At 43.2% G+C, this 25,689-nt stretch overlaps 1 protein-coding gene across 1 annotated transcript in view; it reads left to right on the forward strand.

The window, feature by feature from the left end:
- The first annotated feature begins 1,174 nt into the window (after positions 1-1,174).
- Positions 1,175-25,689, forward strand: part of LOC311103371 (sphingosine 1-phosphate receptor 2-like) — a 28,631-nt gene continuing 4,116 nt past the window's right edge. Inside the window, exon 1 of the mRNA XM_084144934.1 lies at positions 1,175-1,603. The gene's annotated coding sequence lies outside the window, so the exon portion shown is untranslated. The remainder of the gene's footprint in view (positions 1,604-25,689) is intronic.

The following is a 25,689-nucleotide window of genomic DNA, read 5'->3' on the forward strand; positions in this document are numbered from 1 at the left end:
CCAGAGACACAGAAAGTTTACTTTGAGTCTCTTTTTGATTTCTCCTAAACGTACAGTATTTCTATTTAAGATCATTTCACAATTCCCCCTCTTCTGAGAGAACCCCTCCCACGCAGCTGGTGGAGGAGGAGAGGTGTTAGGAAGAAAGGAGGGAGGGGTGACTACAGTTAGTGGGTGGGGGGTTGCCCAATCACTGCCTGTCTCCTCTTACTATGCAGCTCTATTCACTTTCAACTCACTCACCAACACAGGGTGAAAGCAGACAGACAGTATATGGACTTTATGTTTCATCTGTGTGCGTTTCATTACCTGGTTTCATTTGCCACCAAGATGTGTGTAATGTGTCATGTGGTGTGTGGCTGCCATATACAACACCATTACATTGATGTCACTCTGCATCATGGTACAGTAGCTAGGCTAGACTTCTGGCTTGATAATGACTGACAGAACATACCCAGACTCACCTCTCCCCTACCTTCTTGACTGACAGCAGACCAAATGCCAGGATGTATTGATTAAAGACAAAAACAAGAATGAGTCAACATGAAAAACTGACTCAATGCTTATTTACATGTTTTGCTATGAGCCATATCATAGTTAAAACGCAAATACATTGGTCAAAAAGTCCCTTCCCTTATGGTAAAATGAAATTAAAAATAATGTATGGGAAACATTGAAATTCTTCAGTATATGAATAGCCTGTATCCTTTTGGAACAGTATAACATTGATACAGAATGCGTGACAAGTTTTTGAACAGCAGTCGCCATGGAATTGATCAGCCCCAGAGACAGTATTTGCATTATTGTAGTCAGTCGGAAGACTCCTGGGATCTCTGGCTAGTTTAGATTTAGAGAAGCACTGGACTCACGTTCATCCAGGGAGCGCGAGGGCTCCGGAAGTGAGGTGGTGGAACATTAAGGACGAAAACATCTGGACTTCATTTGTACACTGGAGAGAGAGAAAAATTCACAATGCACAAATCCTGTAAATCTAATTAGTGACTATGAATAAAGGTAGAGGATTCATCTGAGCATTCTAAGTGAAAACCATTAGCCCGCAAATGGGAATGGTGTTCGTTCATATTCTGTAGTAGGACGTTTTTCTACAGTGGTTTTGAGTGGGGTAATGTGTGTGTGACCGGCGCGTAATGTGTGCGCGCCTCCCTGTCGTTCCATAGCCCGTGGAGCTGTTGTTCTCAGAGTTGGAGAAGGGACAATCACACGGACACTGGGAATAGAGCAACAAAAGAGAAAGTATGAGCCTAACGAAAAGTCGTATGCATTGTCTTTAAAATCTTTTGTATTGGGAATCATTCAGTCTTCGCAGTATAGAATTTGATTTCGGATTTTTTTTGTTAGGCAGTTGTTCCAGCTATGGATTTACCAATGACTAGACAAGCAACACTGTCCAGTCGTCATCGGAACTTTTGATTGTCCTCATTGCCCTCGACCCAGAAGAAGACCGCGCTCACAAATCAAGTGAACTTTTTGAAAAGGCATTTGATTTGGAGATAGGTAGCCACACGATAAAACTTTGTCGACAACAACCACAACTACATAGGCCTACTTTGGTTTTGCTGCACCCGCCGACTTCGCACATGGGGTAAGTGGTTTTATCCGTAAACCTACTAGCTAAATTGTACAATTGTGGCGAGTGTACACTCTACACGTGCTGTCGTTGAAAAACAAAGAAACTATCAATCAACGAACAATGTGAAGCGAGTCTGCAACACACGAGGGCGGTTATGAACAGAGCCTACTTTGGGAAAACATAGCCTATTATTTTATATTAGACTACCCAAAGACCAATTGCACTTATTTATTGGCAACCACTGACATCTAATCACACAGGATACTTTTAGTAACCTTAATGGTATTAGAATTGGGCAGCATGAATGTTTATCAGGATGCAGTCAAACGTGTTGAGAGGTTATCTAATATATACACAGTAGATAGTGTAAAAGGGAAACCACACACAAGTTCTAAGAGAAGCTTATGGGTGTCTTGGGGGATGCCTTATCAGTGTTTCTCATGGTTGTAAATTATATGGTTAATCAAACAACCAGAAAATTATCCGTCAATAAATGTATTGTTTTTATTCTCCTAGAATGACAGATGTTTTGGAACGCTGTGTTTAATGAGTAACATGTTCCATTAAATATTAACAAGCCACCGTGCCCGCTGCTGGCGGATTCACTGCTGCGCTATGTGTATTGTAGTTTGTCGAGGGGTGGGGGCTGTGCTCCCCTGGCTCTAGCCTCGCAGGGGGGCTCCTATACGTCTTGTAGCCGTTGCAAGATCCGCTGTTACCCCCTCGGGTGTTGTCGAGGTCCGCTCATCCGTCACTGTAAAGGGCGCATTGTCCTGAAAGGATGTATTAATAAGACAAAAGGCTCCATTATACCATCTCACCGGAGCGGAGTTGCTTGGTGTGCGTCCGCGGGATCGGGGTTCCCAGTGCCTGGTCGATTAAACCTCATTTCCATTCTAACATGTTTTTAAGTGTTCCAAAATGAATAAAGACTAATATATTTTTTAGCAACACTCTTCACTTCCATCTTAAAAGATAAAGAAACTGTTCATAATTCTATTGTAAAAGCTCTGACCTACTTGCCTCACACTTTCACAAACCATTACATTAGGCTATAGAAACCTATTTATAGTTGGCAGCCTAAGTCTCATTGTCATACTGTAAAATACACAATGAGTAACGATAACTTGGCTATATAAACGGGGTATCAGTACAGAGTCGATGTGCAGGGGTACGAGGTAATTGAGGTAGATATGTACATATAGAGACTAGGCAACAGGATAGATAATACATTTTACATTTTAGTCATTTAGCAGACGCTCTTATCCAGAGCTACTTACAGTTAGTGAGTGCATACATTTTTCATACATAAACAGTAGCAGCAGCGTATGTGATGAGTCAAAAGAAAGGGCAAAAGGTTCAATGCAGATAGTAGATATTTGGTTAACTATTTAGCAGGCTTATGACTTGGGGGTAGAAGCTGTTCGGGGTCCTTTTGGTTCCAGACTTGGTGCATCGGTACCGCTTGAGTCTTTGACAATTTTTAGGGCCTTCCTCTGACACTGCTTGACATAACAGTTTAGTGTGTTGAATATGTGGATTAAGATGTGTGGAACAGGATATGTCACAATTGTCTGGGTTGTCTGGATTGAGGTCAGTGTCGTGTTGTCTATTATGGTGTGTTTATGACCCATTCTGCACCTTGGCCAAGATGAATGAAATGGTGTTTGTTAAGAGCACAGTTTTGGGTCACAATTACAATTAAATGCATAACGCACCCTGCACGTCTCTGCTCTGTGAAAGAATAGCATTATGCAAAAACACCTTACACAGACACCCCCACACAGAATGAGGGTGTCGGTAATCTAGTCATGGGTAAGAGAAACACAGAGATAAGCTGATAAGGAGGAGGAACTAGTGTTTATTACCCTGATTAAAAACACCCATCCATCATTCTCTCTCTCTCTCTCTCTCTCTCTCTCTCTCTCTCTCTCTCTCTCTCTCTCTCTCTCTCTCTCTCTCTCTCTCTCTCTCTCTCTCTCTCTCTTAATTTCAATTTAAGGGCTTTATTGGCATGGGAAACGTATGTTAACATTGCCAAAGCAAGTGAAGTAGATAGTAAACAAAAGTGAAATAAATATTAACAGTAAACATTACACTCAGAAGTTTCAAAAGAATAAAGACATTTCAAATGTCATATGTATATATACAGTGTTGTAACAATGTGCAAATAGTTAAAGTACAAATGGGAAAATAAATAAACATAAATATGGGTTGTATTTACAATGGTGTTTGTTCTTCACTGGTTGCCCTTTTCTTGTGGCAACAGGTCACAAATCTTGCAGCTGTGATGGCACACTGTGGTTTTTCACCCAGTAGATAAGGGAGTTTATCAAAATTGGGTTTGTTTTCTAATTCTTTGTGGATTGCTGTAATCTGAGGGAAATATGTGTCTCTAATATGGTCATACATTTGGCAGGAGGTTAGGAAGTGCAGCTCAGTTTCCACCTCATTTTGTGGGCAGTGTGCACATAGCCTGTCTTCTCTTGAGAGCCAGGTCTGCCTACGGCGGCCTTTCTCAATAGCAAGGCTATGCTCACTGAGTCTGTACATAGTCAAAGCTTTCCTTAAGTTTGGGTCAGTCACAGTGGTCAGGTATTCTGCGACTGTGTACTCTCTGTTTAGGGCCAAATAGCATTCTAGTTTGCTCTGTTTTTTTGTTTGTTCTTTCCAATGTGTCAAGTAATTATCTTTTTGTTTTTTCTCTCTCTCTCTCTCTCTCTCTTTCTCTCTCTCTCACTTACAAAAGTTCAAAAATAATAAAGACATTTCAAGTGTCATTATGTCTATATACAGTGTTGTAATGATAGTTCAAGTACAAAAAGGAAAATAAATAAACATAAATATAGGTTGTATTTACAATGGTGTTTGTTCTTCACTGGTTGCCCTTTTCTTGTGGCAACAGGTCACAAATCTTGCTGCTGTGGTTGCACACTGTGGTATTTCACCCAATAGATATGGGAGTTTATCCAAATTGGATTTGTTTTCGAATTCTTTGTGGGTCTGTGTAATCTGAGGGAAGTATGTGTCTCTATGGTCATACATTTGGCAGGAAGTTAGGAAGTGCAGCTCAGTTTCCACCTCATTTTGTGGGCAGTGTGCACATAGCCTGTCTTCTCTTGAGAGCCAGGTCTGCCTATGGCGGCCTTTCTCAATAGCAAGGCTATGCTCACTGAGTCTGTACATAGTCAAAGATTTCCTTAATTTTGGGTCAGTCACAGTGGTCAGGTATTCTGCCACTGTGTACTCTCTGTTTAGGGCCAAATAGCATTCTAGTTTGCTGTATTTTTTTGTAAGTTCTTTCCAATGTGTCAAGTAATTATCTTTTAGTTTTCTAATTATTTGGTTGGGTCTAATTGTGTTGCTGTCCTGGGGCTCTGTGGGGTCTGTTTGTGTTTGTGAACAGAGCCCCAGGACCAGCATGCTTAGGGGACTTCTACAGGTTCATCTCTCTGTAGGTGATGGCTTTCTTATGGAAGGTTTGGGAATCGCTTCCTTTTAGGTGGTTGTAGAATTGAACGGCTCTTTTCTGGATTTTGATAATTAGTGGGTATCGGCCTAATTCTGCTCAATTTGGTGTTTGTCCCATTTTGTGAATTCTTGGTTGGTGAGCGGACCCCAGACCTCACAACCATAAAGGCAATGGGTTCTAAAACTGATTTAAATATTTTTAGCCAGATCCTAATTGGTATGTCGAATTTTATGATCCTTTTGATGGCATAGAAGGCCCTTCTTGCCTTGTCTCTCAGATAATTCAAAGCCTTGTGGAAGTTACCTGTGGCGCTGATGTTTAAGCCGAGGTATGTATCGTTTTTTATGTGCTCTAGGGCAACGGTGTCTAGATGGATTTTATGGTCCTGGCAACTGGACCTTTTTTGGAACACCATTATTTTTGTCTTACTGAGATTTACTGTCAGGGCCCAGGTCTGACAGAATCTGTGCAGAAGATCTAGGTGCTGCTGTAGGCCCTCCTTGGTTGGGGACAGAAGCACCTGATCATCAGCAAACAGGAGACATTTGACTTCAGATTCTAGTAGGGTGAGGCCGGGTGCTGCAGACTGTTCTAGTGCCCTCGCCAATTCTTTGATATATATGTTGAAGAGGGTGGGGCTTAAGCTGCATCCCTGTCTCACCCCACGGCCCTGTGGAAAGAAATGTGTTTTCTTTGCCCATTTTTACCGCACACTCTCTCTCTCTCTCTCTCTCTCTCTCTCTCTCTCTCTCTCTCTCTCTCTCTCTCTCTCTCTCTCTCTCTCTCTCTCTCTCTCTCTCTCTCTCTCTCTCTCTCTCTCTCTCTCTCTCTCTCTCCTCAGCTCACTCTCTTCAGTGTGCTGGTCATTAAGCTGAAAGCCTCTCTAAAATGTTAAAAGCTCCTGATGACATTAGCTCATGCCTAACCAATGGCAACAGAGTGCTAAACTAACTGAATGCTCAAATACACATGGGAGCCACTACAGACACAGAACACCAAATAAAGACGAGCAAACATTTCTCCTTGATAACATCAATTGAGAGGGGTGGTAGGCGGGAGAGGGGGAGGAAGCCGGTACATACACTGAGTATACAAAACATTAAGAACACCTGCTCTTTCCATGACATAGGCTGACCAGGTGAATCCAGGTGAAAGCTTATGATCCCTTATTGAAGTCACTTGTTAAATCCACTTCAATCAGTGTAGATGAAGGGGAGGAGACAGGTTAAACAATAATTTGTAAGCCTTGAGACAATTGAGACATGGATTGTGTATGTGTGCCATTCAGAGGGTGAATGGGCAAGACAAAATATTTAAGTGCCTTTGAACGGGGTATTGTAGTAGGTGCCAGGCGCACCGATTTGTGTCAAGAACTGAAACACTGCTGGGTTTTCAATGCTCAACAGTTTCCCGTGAATATCAAGAATGGTCCACCACCCAAAGGACACCCAGTCAACTTTATACAACTGTGGGAAGCATTGGAGTCAACATGGGCCAGCATCCCTGTTGAATGCTTTTGACACCTTGTAGAGTCCATGCCATGAGAAATTGAGGCTGTTCGGAGGGTAAAGGGGGGGGATGCAACTCAATATTAGGAAGGTGTTCTTAATGTTTGGTATACTCAGTGTATGTAGGTAGAGAAGAATATCAGGTGTGAAGGGTCTGTCAGCAGGTTCATTACTGGGGATGTTGTGGGAGTGCTGTGGGTTGTTTGGGGTGTGGATGGGAAGCCTGTGTTCAGGTGCTACCGGGGTGTTATGTTCTCCAGTAAACACAGATTTAAACACTCCCTGTGTGTGTGGGGGGGGGGGGGGACTGATCGGCGGCCGGCCGGCCAACAGGCTAGAGATAGAACCTGATCCAGGCGGCTGGCCGTCTGCGTTGGGACCATGTGACCTCACGGCTCATTACACTAGAACAAAACCCACCACGCCGCCACCGCTGACCGCTGACAACCCTCTTCACACACGTTCCCTTCACACACTCTCATCTCTGGCCCAAGTGACAGAGTCCTGGGGTGCTGCTGTTAACAAGCTCCAACACACCAGCAGTCAACCAGACAGACATGACAGCAGCATCCACACAGTGTAACCAGGCAGACTTACTGTTAAAAACAAAACAAAAGATTTAAAGGGATTCATAGGATCCCATGCTCTGGCTCTGACACATGTTTTTTGGTTTAGCAGTCCATATAGAGTGACTGTAAACTCCATGATGTCAGACTGCTCTCTGGTTAAATCCAGCAGATCATGACATCATCGTGTTGGGGTCAGGAGTTCTCTGGGTGCTGTTACCCAACCAGGCCCCTGCCCTGCTCAGTCACCAGTTCATCCCTCATGAACTGAACACCCCCCATGAGCCTCAGGGTCACCAATGTAATATAACCAAAGCCTATTGAATGGAGGAAGACTGTGAGGAGAAGTAGTGCGTGAGAAATGCAAGTCAAATCAATGGGCGAATAAATAAACCGATGTAGAAAGTAAACGGATGGATAAATAAATGAATGAGAATTGGGAACTGGACGTATGGGATTATTTTTGGGCCAGGCCGGGAGCTGGGTCACATGGGGGTTGAAGTCTGAGGGAGATGTGTGGGTGGGGTCGTCCCTGAAGGATGCTCAGGTTTCAGCTTCGGCCTGGGAGAGAGAGGCCGCTAATACGAAGCTGTGAGAAGGCTTTTTCCTTGGGGACGCTGAAGCCTCTTGTTGTCTACTCTACACAACCACTTTTACTTTAGGCAGCCATTTCTAAAGGAGTACAAACATCAGAAAGATCAGAGAAGGGAACAACGGATGCCTGCCAAATAGTCAATAGCATTCTGACTTGTACAGACAGGGTTAAAAGGAAACAGTCATGGGTCATGTGTCATTCCACTACTTCCAGATAAGAGCAGCAGCACTGACAAAAAATGTATCATACAAATCAATGTGTGTAATGCATTTGCTCATTTGGTTATGGGCCGGGCCGGTCTTTCCTCAATTAAATTAATAGAGCTGCTCTGTGGAGCCAGGGACATCTGGCTGACTGACTTTAGCTGAAAGAGCTCCCCCTTGCCTTTCCTTGGGAGATTCTCAAGTGGTTTTGCTAACTCCTCCGTCCTCTCCTCTCCTTTTTCTGAAAAAGGTCAAAGGTAATCGAGGGGAGGAGAGGAACCAAATGTTCTTGAATTAAATTAGACTCGCATTCTCCACTCGCGTGTCATCAGGCAAATTATGTTTACAGGGGTGGAATCCCAAAATAAATGTGTGAATTGATCAAAACAAATGTAGTTAGTTGTGCTAGACATGTTATAGATAAAAGGATATGTAGCGTATCGTTTGTAAATGTGTGCATGCTCTTCTCCTTCGAGAAAACAACAGCTGATTCAAAGGGGGTGTGGCCGGTATTAAAACACTTCTGTGGTGAGGACAAGTGGAGGCTGCTGAGAGGACGGCTCATAATAACGGCTGGAACGGAGCGAATGGAATGGCATCAAACACATGGAAACCATCTGTTTGATGTATTTGATACCATTCCACAAATTCCACTCCAGCCATTACCACGAGCCTGTCCTCCCCACTTAAGGTGCCACCAACCCCCTGTGGTGTGGATACCCTTGTGCATCCTCTGTCGAAGTTGGTAATGGAGGAGGGGAGCAGCCTCCTTCGTTCGCCTACTAACGAATTGACACTCTCCTCGACCACATATCGGTTTCCGGGTCACGGAGGAGAGAGGAAGGAGAAGTCAATGAGCGGAAGGTCTTTTGCCCAAATGAGAATCTCTGCTTGCCTGAAAAACACTTTTCCTGGGTGTGGCAGCTGTAGCAAAATACGTGCCTTCTGTTCGCAGGCTGCAGAAGTACAAGCCTTAACAAACAGCCGACAACATGTAGCTTTCTGATACACAGCCAAGAACTGGGAGTGTCTTCGATCAGGAAATATATGGCCTGCTCTGCTTTTTTCCCATTCCCAACCTCTTACACACACACACACACATACACAGACACACACACATGAAACTATTTCAAAACATAATCTGTCTAACACACCCGGACTCACTGTCAGACGTGCTCTTAGGAATACTTTATAAATATTTAGTTGAGCAGACATTTGGAGGAGAGAAAAGGTTTGGGCAATTTCAGTCCAGGATGATGTTTAAATTCCTTACCCAAATCCAACAGCTTTAAAAGGTCATGTTACATCTCCCGTCTTCTCTAATCACTTAACCATAAAAGTATCCATGGTTACGCACCCTAATATCCTCACCAACATACCAGCATGCCTGACATATCATCAAAGGGATTTGGTTCAAATCATCCTGCACAGTTGTGATAAAGGCAGCATGTCTGTATCATACAGTATTTTTAACTTCACTGTGGACCACCCATATATTTAGAGAAACTTTCTGCAAGTCTAAGTAATTAGGCTAAGAAAGGTTATTGGATTGCAATATTGGATCTTTCATCCATGGCACATAGAAGTGTTACAGATCTTTTTGAAACAATGACAAACCACCTCAACATTTTCATTTTGGTTTTGTGGCTTTCGAAGAAGGCAACAACACTTTGAAAACTGTACAGTGTACAAACACTATTCTACTGTGATTTATGGTAGGGAGGGAGTGGAACAAGCTCAGAGCTCCTGCTACAGCTGTACGGTTAATCAATGTGGTCAGATTGTGGTTTCCTGGTGTCTGGTCAATCCCAGTCAGTGGTCATGTTTCAGTGATGTTGGAGCAGGTACACATGGAGATGTGTGGTTTGGAACCCCCCTCCCTCCTCCTCATCCCTCTTTTCTGGCAGCCATTGTTATTCTGAGCTGACTTTGTTTGTGCAGCTGAAGAAAATCTGTGCTTCTTCAACCCTCCACAGGGAGAAGGAGGGAGACAAGGAATTGGAGTCAGGCCTTTCAGGATTGTTCAAGTGGGAGCAGCTCAGATGAAAGTTCTTAGAGCAGTGTTGCACCCACTTACTGAGAAGGTCTGCCCCATTAACAACATATTGGAGATACAGCTCTAATGTGTGATTATGAATAAAGATGGATGTGGCAGACTGACAGACTCTGTATTGGCTGGCCTACTTCCTCAGAAATAGATGGATGACTGTTTACTCTGTAGTGCACTGGCATTGAGTTGTCTCATTTAATTGACTGACATATTGAAATTGGATTTTAAGTGAACTGCACAAAGAAAAACACACTACGAGTAACTGAACTGGAGTGAGGTCATGCAACAGTTCAGAATGCTTTATAGGAGTTGGCAGATCAATTGGAAATGGACGATGTTTGTCTCAACTAAGATCAAATGTTGTAACTCTTGTGAGATCATCTCTCTGCTCCCGGTCAAAGTCAAGTAGCCGTTCCCTCCCTGCCCTCAGAACATATCCCTACAGCCCACAGCATGACAGAGTACTGTCAGACCTGCTCACAATATTACACCATACATACACAAATATACACATGTATACAACTGTTCCATCAAGGGACTTTTACAGAGGTTGCAAGGCAGTGAAATAGTCATAGCATGGCTCAAAAGCCCCCAAACTCCCAAACCTCTTGGGTTGTTTCCATACAGCTCACTCTGCCTCTGTATGTGGTCTGCTTTTACTATGTACTGTAAGTTACATGAGTACTTCAGTTTGTGTCCAGTCTCAGCGGGGATTGGCGCTCTTATATGTCAGCGCCAGGGAGGTCTCTGGATGTTGAAATATCCTTGTTGTTTTTCAGAAGACACATTGGCTAGCTCTTGTTAGTATTTTTATGAAAATGTCAATCCTGTCTAAAACTTTGTTGAATGTTTGTAGAGAGTGTTCTCTCTCTAGGCAACCATGTATTTTTCTGACGGCAAAGCTCTGAATACAGGTCTGTATTAATAAAAGATGGAAGGCTTCAATGCAGCATCTAATCAGAGGCTAAAAGCAATCAGAACTGCATTGTCCTTCTCTGTTCACCCCTACAGATGCTATCATATTTCTTTATGCACTTCTCATCTCTTTCATTGGCACCATCCCCCTCTCCTCTATCGTGGCCTACCAGCTCTCTGTCCCGTGACAGTCTGCTGTTATTGATGCATAGAAAGATCACAGGAACATCAGAGGAACAAGCATGCGGTTTGTAGTGTCACGGTCACCGCCTGCACCCTCACCATCAATTTGTACACACACACACACACTCTATGTGTGTGAAATAACTAATATTGCACACACATACAGATGCGTCAAAGCATTTGGCATCTACTTCTATAGTGCTTACATTCATTAACATGATGCATACACACACATGGAAGATCACATGCATGCTGATGCTGTGCCCTATCCCATACCCTCATTACACACAATATCCTAGCCAGGCAATAGAATAGAACCTGAGTAGGGGTGGAGTCCAAGTTCTAGCATCAGAGCAGAATAGGAGCTGGAACAAAGAAAAGGTGAATGTGCATTCAAAGCCTATTCATTAAGGGATACCTCACTGTGTTAAACGTAACTTGTGGAATAGACACTGGCTGGAATAAGCGTTTAACCAATCAGCATTCAGGATTAGACCCACCCGTTGGATAATAAGGGATACCTCAATGTGTTAAACAACAACACAGTGTGAGAATAGCAGCACTGCTGAAACCTGAAACTATCACACCTCATCCTCCCTTGAGCATAGAGCTCAGCTGTTAGTTCCATATCTGACCCATAATGGAACACATTGTTCCAAACTAAAGGGTTCTGATCCAGACCAACCGGTTATGTTCAGGTCCAACAGCAGAACAGAGCTCCTTGGTCCCCCCACTGCTCTGAGCGAGCCAGGATACTGGTTCACGACTGACTTTACTGACTCTACTGAGCCTTGCGCTCCCATTCATTTCAGTTTCAGAGCTAGATAGAGACAAGCAGACCTCCCGGATGAGTGTAAATCCAACCGAGCCTTGCCTCTGTGGTTTACCAGTGATGTGTGTGTACGTGTCTTAGTGTCGTGAGAACATTAGCATACTGTTAGCTTTTACCACCACGCTTTCTTTGTGACACTAACCACATTTCCATCCACAGTTGTTATGCAAGTAAAGTCATACCTTATCAAAATAAATCACGACAGCTATGATGGAAACAGAAAGTTTTGGTAAATTTGTTTTAAATGCAGACAGATTATTTGTTCGTTCGGCATGGTGGGATCTTTTTGTGTCTGTAAAATGTATTTTGCGAGAAATGGCGGTGGAAACACCTTAATGCGCAAATATTGATATAATAACCATCATATCAAAGTAAACTCAGTCACGCGATGATATGGTGTGTGGACCTCCCATTACGACTCGGGAAACCATTCAGTTTATTAGGCTACTGATTAAATAAGTTATGGTGAACTTCACAGGGTGGTGAAAGTGCACGGTGATCTTGATACTCCTTTCCAATAAATAACAAGGGTCTGATTCTGGTGACATGATGATCGATGCTTGACTGCTGTTTGACAAATACAAATATTCTCGCTCTTATCCATAATAATCTCATCATGTAGACTAGCCTACCCACACTGTATCTGTATTGGCTAGAGTGCATGTGCCAAGACTAGAGTAGGAACATTTGCTATTTAACAAGAATTTTTTTTTTGACAAACCTATTGGTAGAGTTGAAAATGTAATAGAAACCCATTGAACTTTTAGATTTTTATTTGGTACAAGCAAAAAACTAAGTCATCACGCACTGATTTTTATCCGCAACAAGTCCGTTTGGTTGAAACACACCACTGGTGTGAACATTTGCATATTTTCTTTATACCGATGTTAGACTAGTCGCATGAAACTCTGTCGCCAATTGGATGGAAACCTAGTTACTGTGATATCTTGAGCATGGTATAACTGCTCAGGATTATGCATAATTTTCATGTGAAATGAATGTTGAAAACCTATGGTGTTAAGACAGCTCAGGGTGTCCAATTGAAACAGTTTCTGCATGGTGCTGCTGATGAGACTTACGAAGAGCCTCAAACCAGAGAGTGGTTCCTTTATATAGAATATGGAGTAATGAGGCCATAATACGGAACTATAAGAACATATCTGCTCCAGATGTGTACTAAATCTAAATAAATCCTTCCTGATGGGGTTTTAATCACCTCTTTGTGCTTTGATCTCTGTGGTAAGTTTAAAGTATACCAGAGGAGGAGGGGGCACGCGGATTACATTTTAGTCATTTAGCAGACGCTCTTATCCAGAGCGACTTACAGTTAGTGAGTGCATACATTCTTTTCTTTTTCATACTGGCCCCCCGTGGGAATCGAACCCACAACCCTGGCGTTGCAAACGTCATGCTCTACCAACTGAGCTACATCCCGGATAGAGGGGAGAGAAATGTGGTTCCTTCAAATCAGGGTGCCGAATGAAAGAGAAATATGCAGAAGTGCTACTTAAGAATATGAATAATTTGGCACTGTGCCCTGTGAGATGGGTTGACAGGAATGGTCTGAGGGTGAATGTATTACAGTAATTGCCTCAAAGGTGCCACCCCCTCTGAGGCCTTGCCCTTCCCGTTGGGCAGATTGGGAGGACTGTCAATCATGTGGGCTACCAACCGCTGCCGGGGGCTCCACTGCACGATGCCCCTCTTCACTTGTCCCTTTGTTCCCTCTCCTCTCACTCCAAAAAACCCACCAGCACATCAACAGCTGCCATAAATAAACAGAGGAGAGAGAGAGAGAGAGAGAGAGAGATCACTTTGACTGGTACCTGGCATGAAGCACACATCCAGTGAAAGTAAACATTGCCCTGCCATCTTCTTGACTGAACTGTGCAGACAGACATACATACAGACAGAGACTAGACCCCCAAAAGAGTCTGTGCTCAAACTGTCATCTGCTGATGAGGGGAAGGTTAATCCCTAATTACAAGATTACCCGTCATTCTGTTTTTATTTTTACACTTCCTAAATAATCTGCCAGCTTCAGCAAGATTTTAACGAACCTCCCAGAATTATGAAATCCCCACACCATACGGACAAGGGGAAGAAGAAGACACATTCTATCTTTGAAGCTAAAAAACATGTGTGCCTTTCCAGGGAAGTAGTCAGCATCTCTGTAAATAAGAGTTCTGTACCAAACAAAAAACAGAAGTGGATGTCTAGTCACAGTATGTAACAAAATGTAATAATGTTATTTTTTCTGCATCACTTTAAGTTATGCCTATCTGACTCTACTACTATAGCTATGCAGTGATAACGCATTAATGTAAATATGGACTCAATGATCATTACTGGACTAATATTTCACTACAACTAATCTAAACAATACGTCCCAGTAAAGAGCCAGAGAAATGTGAATGTGTATGTCTTGGACATGGTTTGGCAAGTTTACACATAGCAAGCAACAAAGACATTTATCTAGCAGGTTTTTTTCATCTTTCTCCAAATGTGCACTAAGTTCCCCTGTGGAATTCCTCTTAAAGCTTAAAACTGAGATATTGCAGGCTTCCATCTCATATCTCTGGTCCGTTCAGCCTCTCTACAGTACAAGTCACAGATCGACACAGAAACAGCCTCTCTTCCTCTCACCCCCCAACCCACTCTACCCAAAACCACCCCCTCTTTACCTCTCTTCCACTCACCCCCCAACCCACTCTACCCAAAACCACCCCCTCTTTACCTCTCTTCCACTCACCCCCCAACCCACTCTACCCAAAACCACCCCCTCTTTACCTCTCTTCCTCTCACCCCCCAACCCACTCTACCCAAAACCACCCCCTCTTTACCCTCTGGTTTTTTTCATTTAGCTGCCTGGCGGTCATATGAACAGTGCATGTCTTCCAACAACAGAGCCTCTTCTCTCTTGAGCCTGAGTTTCACTCCCCCACAGTCAGTCAGCCCACGCTGTAGCCAGCTCCACAAAGCCCAGTGCTACAGTACTGTATGTCGAAGGTCAAATCACAGACAGACCAAGTGATTCCCTCTCACTCTCTAGTCCAAAGTCCAGAGACTGCTCGTGAAGATTTCACCACAGCCATTTCCTTTGTTTAGGAAGTTGAGCTCTAAACAGTAGTGAATATCAGTGTCAAAGAGGTATGCATATAGATAAGATTATGCTGGTGGGTCTGTGTGAGTGATATTATTTATCTTTTGACATTTTGTATGCGTCTTTGTATATCTCTGTGTGTCTGGTCCACTAGCAGACAGACATGTTAAACTGTGTGTTGTTGTGTATCGTTTCAGTGTCGGCTGTGTGTGTGTTTATCTTCTGGTGTGGGTTTCAGTCCTGGCTGCATTGCTGAGAGGTTGTGGGTGTTATCAGCCTACCTGTCAACACTGAGCCGTGTAGAGGAGATCACAACAGACAGGAAGAAGGCCACTAGGCCAGGGGAAGATCTCTGCAATCTCTCTCTCTCCTCACAGATCATCGCTGATACCACCACCACCAACCGACTGCATGACTCATACCCTAAAGACTTACCCTGGGTTCATGTAGGAGTTATTGTATGTATGCCTCACAATTGGGTTGTTAATGTTGTATCTATTTTCCCTATGGAAAACCCCCCAAGATAAAACCCCTTCTGTTTGTGACTGCATATGGAACTCAAAGACCTATCTATCTATAGTGCATTTGGAAAGTATTCAGACCCCTTCACTTTTTCCACATTTTGTTACGTTACAGCCTTATTCTAAAATTGATTAAATTCTTTTTTTCCCTCATCAATCTACACACAGTACCCCATAATGACAAAGCAAAAATAGGTTTTTAGATATATCACATTTACATAAGTATTCAGACCCTTTACTCAGTACTTTGTTGAAGCACCTTTGGCAGCGATTACAGCCTCAAGTCTTCTTGGGAATGACGCTACAAGCTTGGCACACCTGTATTTGGGGAGTTTCTCCCATTCTTCTCTGCAGATCTTCTCAAGCTCTGTCAGGTTGGATGGGGAGCGTCTCTGCACAGCTATTTTCAGGTCTCTCCAGAAATGTTTGATCGGGTTCAAGTCCGGGCTCTGGCTGGGCCACTCAAGGACATTCAGAGACTTGTCCCGAAGCCACTCCTGCGTTGTCTTGGCTGTGTGCTTAGGGTTGTTGTCCTGTTGGAAGGTGAACCTTCCCCCCAGTCTGAGGTCCTGCGCGCTCTGGAGCAGGTTTTCATCAAGGATCTCTCTGTACTTTGCTCCGTTCATTTTTCCCTCGATCCTGACTAGCCTCCCAGTCCCTGCCGCTGAAAAACATCCCCACAGCATAATGCTTCCAGCACCATGCTTCACCATGGAGATGGTGCCATGTTTCCTCCAGACGTGACACTTGGCATTCAGGTCAAAGAGTTCAATCTTGGTTTCATCAGACCAGAGAATTGTGTTTCTCATGTTCTGAGTCCTTTAGGTGCCTTTTGGCAAACTCCAAGCGGGCTGTCATGTGCCTTTTGCTGAGGAGTGGCTTCCGTCTGGCCACTGTACCATAAAGGCCTGATTGGTGGAGTGCTGTAGAGATGGTTGTCCTTCTGGAAGTTTCTCCCATCTCCACAGAGGAACTCTAGAGCTCTGTCAGAGTGACCATCGGGTTCTTGGTCACCTCCCTGACCAAGGCCCTTCTCCCCCGATTGCTCAGTTTGGCCGGGCGGCCAGCTCTAGGAAGACTCTTGGCGGTTCCAAACTTCTTCCATTTAAGAATGATGAAGGCCACTGTGTTCTTGGGGACCTTCAATGCTGTCGACACAATCCTGTCTCGGAGCTCTACGGACAATTCCTTCGACCTCAAGGCTTGGTTTTTGCTCTGACATGCACTGTCAACTGTGGAACCTTATGTAGACAGGTGTGTGCCTTTCCAAAACATGTCAAATCAATTGAATTTACCACAGGTGGACTCCAATCAAGTTGTAGAAACATCTCAAGGATGATAAATGGAAACAGGATGCACCTGAGCTCAATTTCGAGTCTCATAGCAAATGGTCTGAATATTTATGTAAATATGGTATTTCTGTTTTTAATTTTTTATAAATGTGCTAAAATTTCTACAAACCTGTTTTCACTTTGTGATTATGAGGTATTGTGTGTAGATTGATGAGGAAAATAATTAATGTTATCCATTTTAGAATAAGGCTGTAACGTAACAAAATGTGGAAAAGGTGAAGGTGTCTGAATACTTTCCGAATGCACTGTATACACTGACCACGGTTACGGTTTATGATGAGTCCTGCACGTGGCTCTTCTGCTCTGTGACCACTCACCTAGCTGAGTTTTTAAGGTCACACTTTTTGGATAGTCCGAATAGTCCATCTGTAGATTCTCTACAGATTATCTTACTATCAACAAACTATCTGTTGATAAGCAACTGCTTGCTATGGTTAGGTTTAGAATAAGGGTTAGGTTAAGGGTTAAGTTTAAGGTTAGCTAGAACAAGGGTTAAGGTTAGGGTTAAAGCTAGGGTTAGAGTTAGTAGATAGTTAGTTGAAATGTTACTGATAGTCTGTAGAGCATCTACAGATGGACTGTCCAAATAAAGTGTTTCTGCTTTTAACCCCCCCCCCCCCTCTCTGGTCCTGCTGGTTCTGTGAACTTGAATGCTCTGCCTCAGCTTCTGCCTCGCGCTCTTGCTCTGGGAACTGGCTGAGGACGATCAATGCTGCTGTTGCTGCAGTGATGGCTGTGAAATCACTTCATGTCATGGATGGAGCCCTGGGGCTCAGGGATGTGGAGAGAGAGAGAGACAGAGACACACTGCTGCCACCTGCTATCACCAGCAAAGTCAGTCACACTGCAGAATGACTGTGAAGCTAAGCTCAGTGTTTGGCTGATGGGCTGGCGGGGGCTGCTTAGTCATTGTGCTGTGGAGGGCTTGTCCTCTGTACTTTACTTTACTATTTATATTTTTGACAACTTTTACTTTTACTTCACTACATTCCTAAAGAAAATAATGGACTTTTTGCTCCATACATTTTCCCTGACACCCAAAAGTACTTGTTACATTTTGAATGCTTAGCAGGACAGGAAAATTGTCCAATTCATGCACTTATTTATTTTTTTTTTTTTTTTTTTAGTCATTTAGCAGACGCTCTTATCCAGAGCGACTTACAGTTAGTGAATACATATTTTTTTTTTTATACTGGCCCCCCGTGGGAATCGAACCCACAACCCTGGCGTTGCAAACGCCATGCTCTATCAACTGAGCTACATCCCTGCCGGCCATTCCCTCCCCTACCCTGGACGACGCTGGGCCAATTGTGCGCCGCCCATGAGTCTCCCGGTCGCGGCCGGCTGCGACAGAGCCTGGATTCTAACCAGGATCTCTAGTGGCACAGTTAGCACTGCGATGCAGTGCCTTAGACCACTGCGCCACTCAGGAGACTCAGGAGACTTATCAAGACAACATTCTTGGTCCTTTCTACTGCCTCTGATCTGATGGACTCACTAAACACAGTGTTGTAGTGTGCCCCTGGATATCCGTAAATTTAAAAAAAATAAACTAAAACTGTGCTGTCTGGTTTGCTTAATATAAGTAATTAGAAATTATTTATACTTTTACTATTGATACTTAAGTATATTTTAGCAATTACATTTACTTTTGATACTTAAGTATATTTCAATCCAAATAGTTTTAGACTTTTACTCAAGTAATATTTTACTGGGTGACTTTCACTTTTACTTGAGTCATTTTCTATGAAGGTATCTTTTTACTTTTACTCAAGTATGACAATTGGATACTTTTTCCACCACTGGAGTGAGGTACAGTAGAGACAAGGGGTGTGTGTCATTCATCTGATTCGAAAAAGCATATGCAAATGTTACTGATAGTCTGTAGTAAATCTACATATTTGTATCCAAATGGTTTGTATGCATATTAATTTCCATTATTTTGGAATGAGATGTTCGAAGAGCATGTAGTGGTCATGTAGTGTACACTACCTAAGTTTGATAGTTGGTATTCAGCAGTCATAAAATAAAAGTATGCCTTATTTACTTTGAAGAACTACTATAATATGTGACTTCGTCAGACAGCATAAGCAGCAGCTCTATAGAGATAAGATGTTGACTTGGAATGAAATAATGAAGTCATAAAATAGGCCTAAAACAAATTGTAATATACACAACAACTGATTTTTTTTTATAAAGTAATGTGAATAAATTCTGGTTAAGTGATCAGCGGTAATGGGCAGTCACTACCATCATTGGACTTTTGTTAGTTGTTTTATTCTGTGTTACAGCATTCAATCCACATAATGCTTAGTGCATAAAAATAAATAAATAGGAAACTGTGATTTATTTAGTAATAATCTAACTGAAACTAAACCATAGCGCTCTCTTATTCACTCCAACGTGGACGGGTGTCTGACAGGAAGAGGTTTTGAGTGAGCTGTTTTTTTAGTCTCTGCGGCTGTAGGCTTTATGTTTTATAGATCCATGTCATAGTGTGTTTATGTGTGCATCTATTATAGGTCTACAATGGGTCAACAGAAACAACGTCATAGCAATACTTGCTCTAGATACGCTATGTAGGATGTATGTTGTACGCCTGTTATCATGTATGTTGCAAACCCCATTGCTTCCTGACTTTGATATTCAGTGCATTGTGTCTAACGGTCCTGCTGAGATATAAATCTCTCTTCCTTCCTGCACTGACATCTTTAATGCATATGTGTTGATACCGCAGACACTCTTAGCATTTGGCGTCATGGGTGAAAACCTGTGGTCAGGGACCGGGGTGGGGGAAGGAGTGCAGAATAGAACGATCCTCCTGACAGCTAGCAGAGCTCTCACAGAGTATGCTCACAACACTCACAACCCCATTAGAGGGGCCAAAAATGGAACCCGACAAGGCGCCCAATCACAGCAGAGATAGGTCCTACCCAGCGAGGGACTATGATGGATAATGATAACCCATAACCCTCTGGCTTCTCTAAAAGCCTGAGAGAGATTAGCTAGTAGGAGGAGAGAGTTTGCTCTACCCCAGAGGTAAGAATGCGTCTGTCTGGTTCTATGATGCCAATACAACAGCTTTAATGTGATAGAGAGAGAGGGAGTGTGAAGTAGAGGTCTTCTCGGATCCTGAAATTTAGATCCAAATTGAATTGGATTCGTGAAATTCCCATCTGACATTTTTTGGAAAATCAATACCCCATCCTAAAATATGTCAGAGAATCGGATCCAAATTGGGTCGGGTCTGTATCGTACCCAAATGGATCCGAAAGATCAAGAAATGTAGCTTTATTACTGCGCAAGCCAGCAGAATTTCTTTGACTTGACAGGCAGACAGTGAACGTTAACACTCAGCGCGCCGGAATGCCATAACTACTAGAATGTAATTCTGACCGTTGATATTTCAATTGTATAAATATTCCATAATAAATAATTAATTGCTAAATGAATGCACTTATTATGTTAAAATAGGCCATAAGAAACCTCAGGACACCAAATGCAAATTATAATCAGTCAGAAAATGTATTGATTTGTCCAGAAGCGCATAGACTGTAAATACAAAAAAAAGATGATAGTGTATTTTCAAGACTGTAAGACAAGTTGCCTTCCCACCTGGCCTGTCCAAACTACACCTAAACTATATTGAAACTAATTTCACACCTATAATAATAATTATTATTATTATGGACCTCTGTAGGATGATATGGAAGAAGTGCTATTTGGTAAGCTCCTTGCTTCTTTGTCAATGCACGCTGTCAATGCAAATACCCATCCCCGTGCTGTGAAATGCATCTTGCTGTTTTGCGTTAATGATAATATATTATTTTTTACATGTAGCCTACAGGAACATAAACTAATGGTAATGTTATGTTCATTCAAATATTTACATTTTGTATTCTGTTACCTAACACCTTCATAAACACAACCAAATGACATTGGCACTACGGGGGGTCCAATGAGGCCAGGTTTTTCTAGTTTAATTGATTTATTAGACTGGTGGCTATTGGTACTCCTCTAGGCCTGGCTATTCTACTGTTAAATATGCATATGGTCATGTTGACCTTCATGGCGCTTTCAGGATGAAATGCTCAAAGTTTTTGTCTGTTATTTGTCTGAAAGTACTGCTAGAGTGTAAAATACACATATTTAGGAAAAGTCAGGTTTAAGGTTTATATTGAAATTAGGTTATTGAAATGACAAAACTGAAAATGGTCAGAATGACTGTGTTGGCAGTTCTAGTGTTAATGTTTCACATTCATTTCCTGTTGTAGGCCTTTCTAAAATAATGTAGTTGTTGCCTACACACTACAGCCTCGTATTATCATAAATGACATCCCTAATTAAAAATGTCTACACAAGAAGGGAATGGGTGTGTGGCAACAACGCACTATAGGCGCGTCCCTCTCCAGAATACGCTCTTTGTTTCACACTAATTTGTGCGCATTCATTGTTTCATTGTGTGACTTGTTTGCCCTTTGTTTGTTTCCTTTGAACATGCACAGTACCTGGCCTGAGCGCAAATGAAGGCCTATAAAAGTTACAATTTGGGGATGTCTGATAGTAGGCTATTTCTGATTGTCTAAACTCACCACCACTTATGAACTGCGGAGATTCTCAAAGTATTTTTTTCGTCACCTCACACATAAAGCCAACAGAGTGTTGTACATCCATTGCGAATGATGATAGTTCCTCACTGTATTTGAAAAATCTTTCCAACACTCTCCTTCTCGATAGGCTTAAGTAACCTCCGCGCCTAGGTGTGAAATAGCAACAAATTGCTGATCCAATATCTCCAGTGAAAACGTCATGAAATAGGCTACCTGAACACTTCTCCCTTGCCCAAATACAGCAGTGTCTGTTCCGAGCTCATTGGCGCGGGAAACAGTGAGGGCCCAGTTGAAACAAGTTAGTCAACAAGGGTCAGCATCCCTGTGGAATGCTTTCGACACTTTATAGTCCATGACCCGACGAACTGAGGCAGTTCTGGGGACAAAGGGGGGTGCAACGCAATATTAGTGTTCCTAATGTTTTGAACACTCAGGGTACTGTATATGTATGTGTGTCCATGTGACTGAGTGCAGTTATACAAGACGTTGTTGTGTCTGAGTTATCTCAAACACTGATGTCTAGGTTCAGTGGTTTCCCCTGCAGCAGGAGAAAGTGATGCTGGGTAGCTGTGAGTGCTGCAGTGACAGCAGGTGACACTTAGCCTAGCAGGTGGGTAATGGAACAGCTACCTGGGAGGGGAGCAGCATGCACACACACAGACACACTGCTAATTGGGGCTTATCAGGTGTTGCTGGGAAAGGGAAAACACCACCTGGGGCTTTTGTGAGAGCAGAGCAGGGAGCCATCAGTTTGTCACATGACCGCTGGCCCGGGAGGGGGTGGACTTTGTCTCAGTGTGGGGTTAGGAACCAGATAATTTTGTCCACCAGCCGGCTCTCTCTGTCGAACCGTCTGGTTTTACAGCGCCTCAGAATGGGACTTGACTGGAAGTCTATGTCAGGAGCGGACGAAACAACCGCTGGTTTTAATTGGCTGATCTCTCAGTCCATCATCATCTAGCATAACCCTTAGAACCTCCCCCCTACGTTGAGTAATGCAAGTGATGTAACTAAGGAAGTGAGTTCGGAAAATCTGAAAGTACGCATCTTAGAAATAGTTTTGACATATAAAATGTATATGACCGAAGTCAGAATCAATTGGGCTTCCCATAAATAATATGGTCAATGAGAGAGAACATTTATTTTGATTGCCGATTTTCACATTTTTTAAAAGTCCCATCTAATACAGCTTGTAGCAGGCTCGCTCCCTCAATTTTAACCACACCCCTTTCAAATCCCACTTTGTTGCAGTGTTACCACGCTCTATGCACCAGCAAGTCGAGCCTGAAGAACCAGAGGATAAGGTTTCAGGACATCTTTACTATTCAGACTCCTGAATATTCAGCATGGCTCATTTGAATATTGTACTAAATACACATTGCGCGTTAAACTTCGAGCAGCTTTGGTTATGTAAGACGGATATTGATATCTGGTTGTTTTAGTTCTGATCATTTGTGGATGTAAAACAACCTTGGTATTGGAGACAAACTAGATATGCTACATGGTGACAAACTACATAGCTTTGATAATGACCCCATATCTAGGCTATGCAGCATACACGTTTGGTGATGCATCTTCGGCTCCTCTCTCGATGCAAATGTGCTCCCTGAAGCGTTTTTTGATTTCCTGTCTGAATGACACCTGAGAAACATATGTCTGGTGCTTGTCTTCCTGTCTCTCGCTGCTGCCTTTTACCTCTCATTTCCTCTCACTCTCTTTCCATCCATCCATCCATCTCTCTCTCTCTCTCTCTCTCTCTCTCTCTCTCTCTCTCTCTCTCTCCATCTCTCTCTCTCTCCACTCTACACAGACTCTACACACTCACAATGGAGACACCATTCTCCAGCCTGAACTGTATGGCCGAGACCCCTGGTCCTGCAGTAGACCGTTTAACACTAATGTGGGTTAGAGTAGGGCCTTCAGCCATGGAAGTACAGAAGCCTGAGGCTTTAGGTTCTTGCACCAGGGTAAAACCTGTCAGTGGAACCACATAAATCTCACATAGCACACAGACTTGTTCTCTCATTGGATCTAGGCCTACCCCTCAGTGTAATCGAAAATCTCAGTCACTCTCATCACGTCCTGTTGTTGAAGGTAGGGATGGAAGGAAGGAATCGTAGCAGGTGTGTTTCGGGACTACAGAGCAGTGGAGCAGGAAGTCTGCTGCTCTCATGTCCTGTCTATCAGCTAGTTGCCGTGGATACGTCTGGGCCTGTGTGGCGCAGATCAGGGGAGAGACAACAGCACTGCAGGTAAACCAGCCCATCAGGTTTCGCACACTGTCAAATCCCCTGATCACAGAGATGTCATGTGGGACACTAAGGTCTCCACGGTGACGCACCGTCTGACGGGGCCTTGAGCTGCCGTCTACGAGCAAAGTCGGAAAACAGTCGGGAAACTCTCCTTAGAAACCTGACTGAAGAGAACTAACTGAAAGATGAGCTGAGAGGTAGGAAGAAGCTGCTTCCAAAACATCACATCATCTCCTCTTGCTCTGTTCAGTCTCAGCAGTTTTTAGAGAGCTGGTTTATTTTGACTCCTCCAATAACAACAACATTACCGTCTGCAGTAGTAATGTAACCTAATGTAATTACACTGGTGCGGCTGGCAAAGCCACTTAGCCTCAAGCCCTGATTTCTCTCTAATTATGGGCCCAGGAAACCGGGGGAAGGGCGGAGACCTGATGCTATGATTCTGATAAGGAAATAAGAATATATGAATTGAATTGAATCAACTTTATTGATCACCAGAGGGGACATTGGTTTTGACCTCAGCATAAAATGGGCATACATCAGCACACGTCCAATGGCTAATACAGTTGCAGTAGCCCTATTGGCAGTAGTCTGTCCCGGCAGGGAGTGACTCCAGCATGGCTTGGTGTTGATGTGTTATTGAGGCTGAAAGGCAGAGCTCCTCCAAACTGAAGGAGACTATTGTTCTTTTGTTCCTGCTTGAGGAAACAGCAGAGCATGCTGGTTATTATTGGTAGCCAAGAGCAGCTGTGTGTGCAGCTGGACTCGTGTGCTGCTCTCCTCAGCTCTCTGTGTGTCGAGTATATACACTTAGGTGTGTGTATGTGAAAGAGTGTATAGGGATATGTTCAGTACATTTCATTCTTGTGTACAGTGCATGTACAGGCACATGACGTTCAAGCCTTCCATGACGGCTTATATGTGGGGGTCTGTGTGTGCTGGTATCAGTGGGTGTTTTTGTGGGTGTGTGTGCACGAGTGGGTGAGGGGGTGTGTGTGCGTCACAGAGATGTCTCAGATTCCTGCCTTTGTGTCCAGATGCCATTCCACATGGGCACGCCGCACTTTCCACTCTCCCCAGCCCAGTCCCTCTCTCACCCTCACTGAGGTTTGTCCCAGCCCAGTAGATAGGATGGCAGTTAGACTACCTAGCTAGCTACCCAAACCAGCAGTAAAACTGTTTAGAATAGGGAAGTGTAGCAGGCAGAGTGGAGGGGAGTGGTGGAAGTATCAGGATCAGGTTACTATGAGCTGCTCTTCAGAGGCATCTCATTACCGTCGAGATATTTAAGAGACCAGCTCAGATTCTAATTAGCTTTCCAGAAGCTTCCCAGAACCTCTTTAAACCTCCTTACTGCTGGACAGCTTTTATTTTTGTTTTAACAGACCCTCCTTTGCTTTCAACGCTATTTTGACTTTTGACTACTGATTCCAAGCTTTCTTTATGGACAAGTGTGTGTGTGTGTTATTTTCATACATTTGATTTGAAATTAATTATTTAAACTGTATCATTCAAATGAACAAACAAATGTTGCTCAGTCCGGACAACAATGGTGTGACGGAGCAGAGTGTTGACAGCAAAGTGCTTAGAAATGGTGAGCGGAATATCCTCGGTAGACAGACAGACCTAGCTGCTATCTGTTCTAGCCTGACAGAGCATTAGGTCCTGAGGCTACAGTCTACAGGTGATCTCTGTCTACAGAAATATCTTGGCTACTGTTCTGGAAGAAAAATGTCTGTTTCCTATTTTTCCTCGTACTGATTTTCCTAGGAATTACAGTTCCAGATTGGTCAAAGAGTGTAACTCTTCATGATAGGTTATTATGATGACGTAAACCTTGCCCTGGAGTCTCTCAAAGCTCAACACTAATACACTATCTCTCTACTGCCATTCCAATCCTGTTGCACAGACAAAAGGAGTAGTACACAGTGTCTGC

This window comes from Coregonus lavaretus (genome assembly GCF_964263955.1).
Source record: "Coregonus lavaretus genome assembly, chromosome: 28".
Taxonomy (NCBI): domain Eukaryota; kingdom Metazoa; phylum Chordata; class Actinopteri; order Salmoniformes; family Salmonidae; genus Coregonus; species Coregonus lavaretus.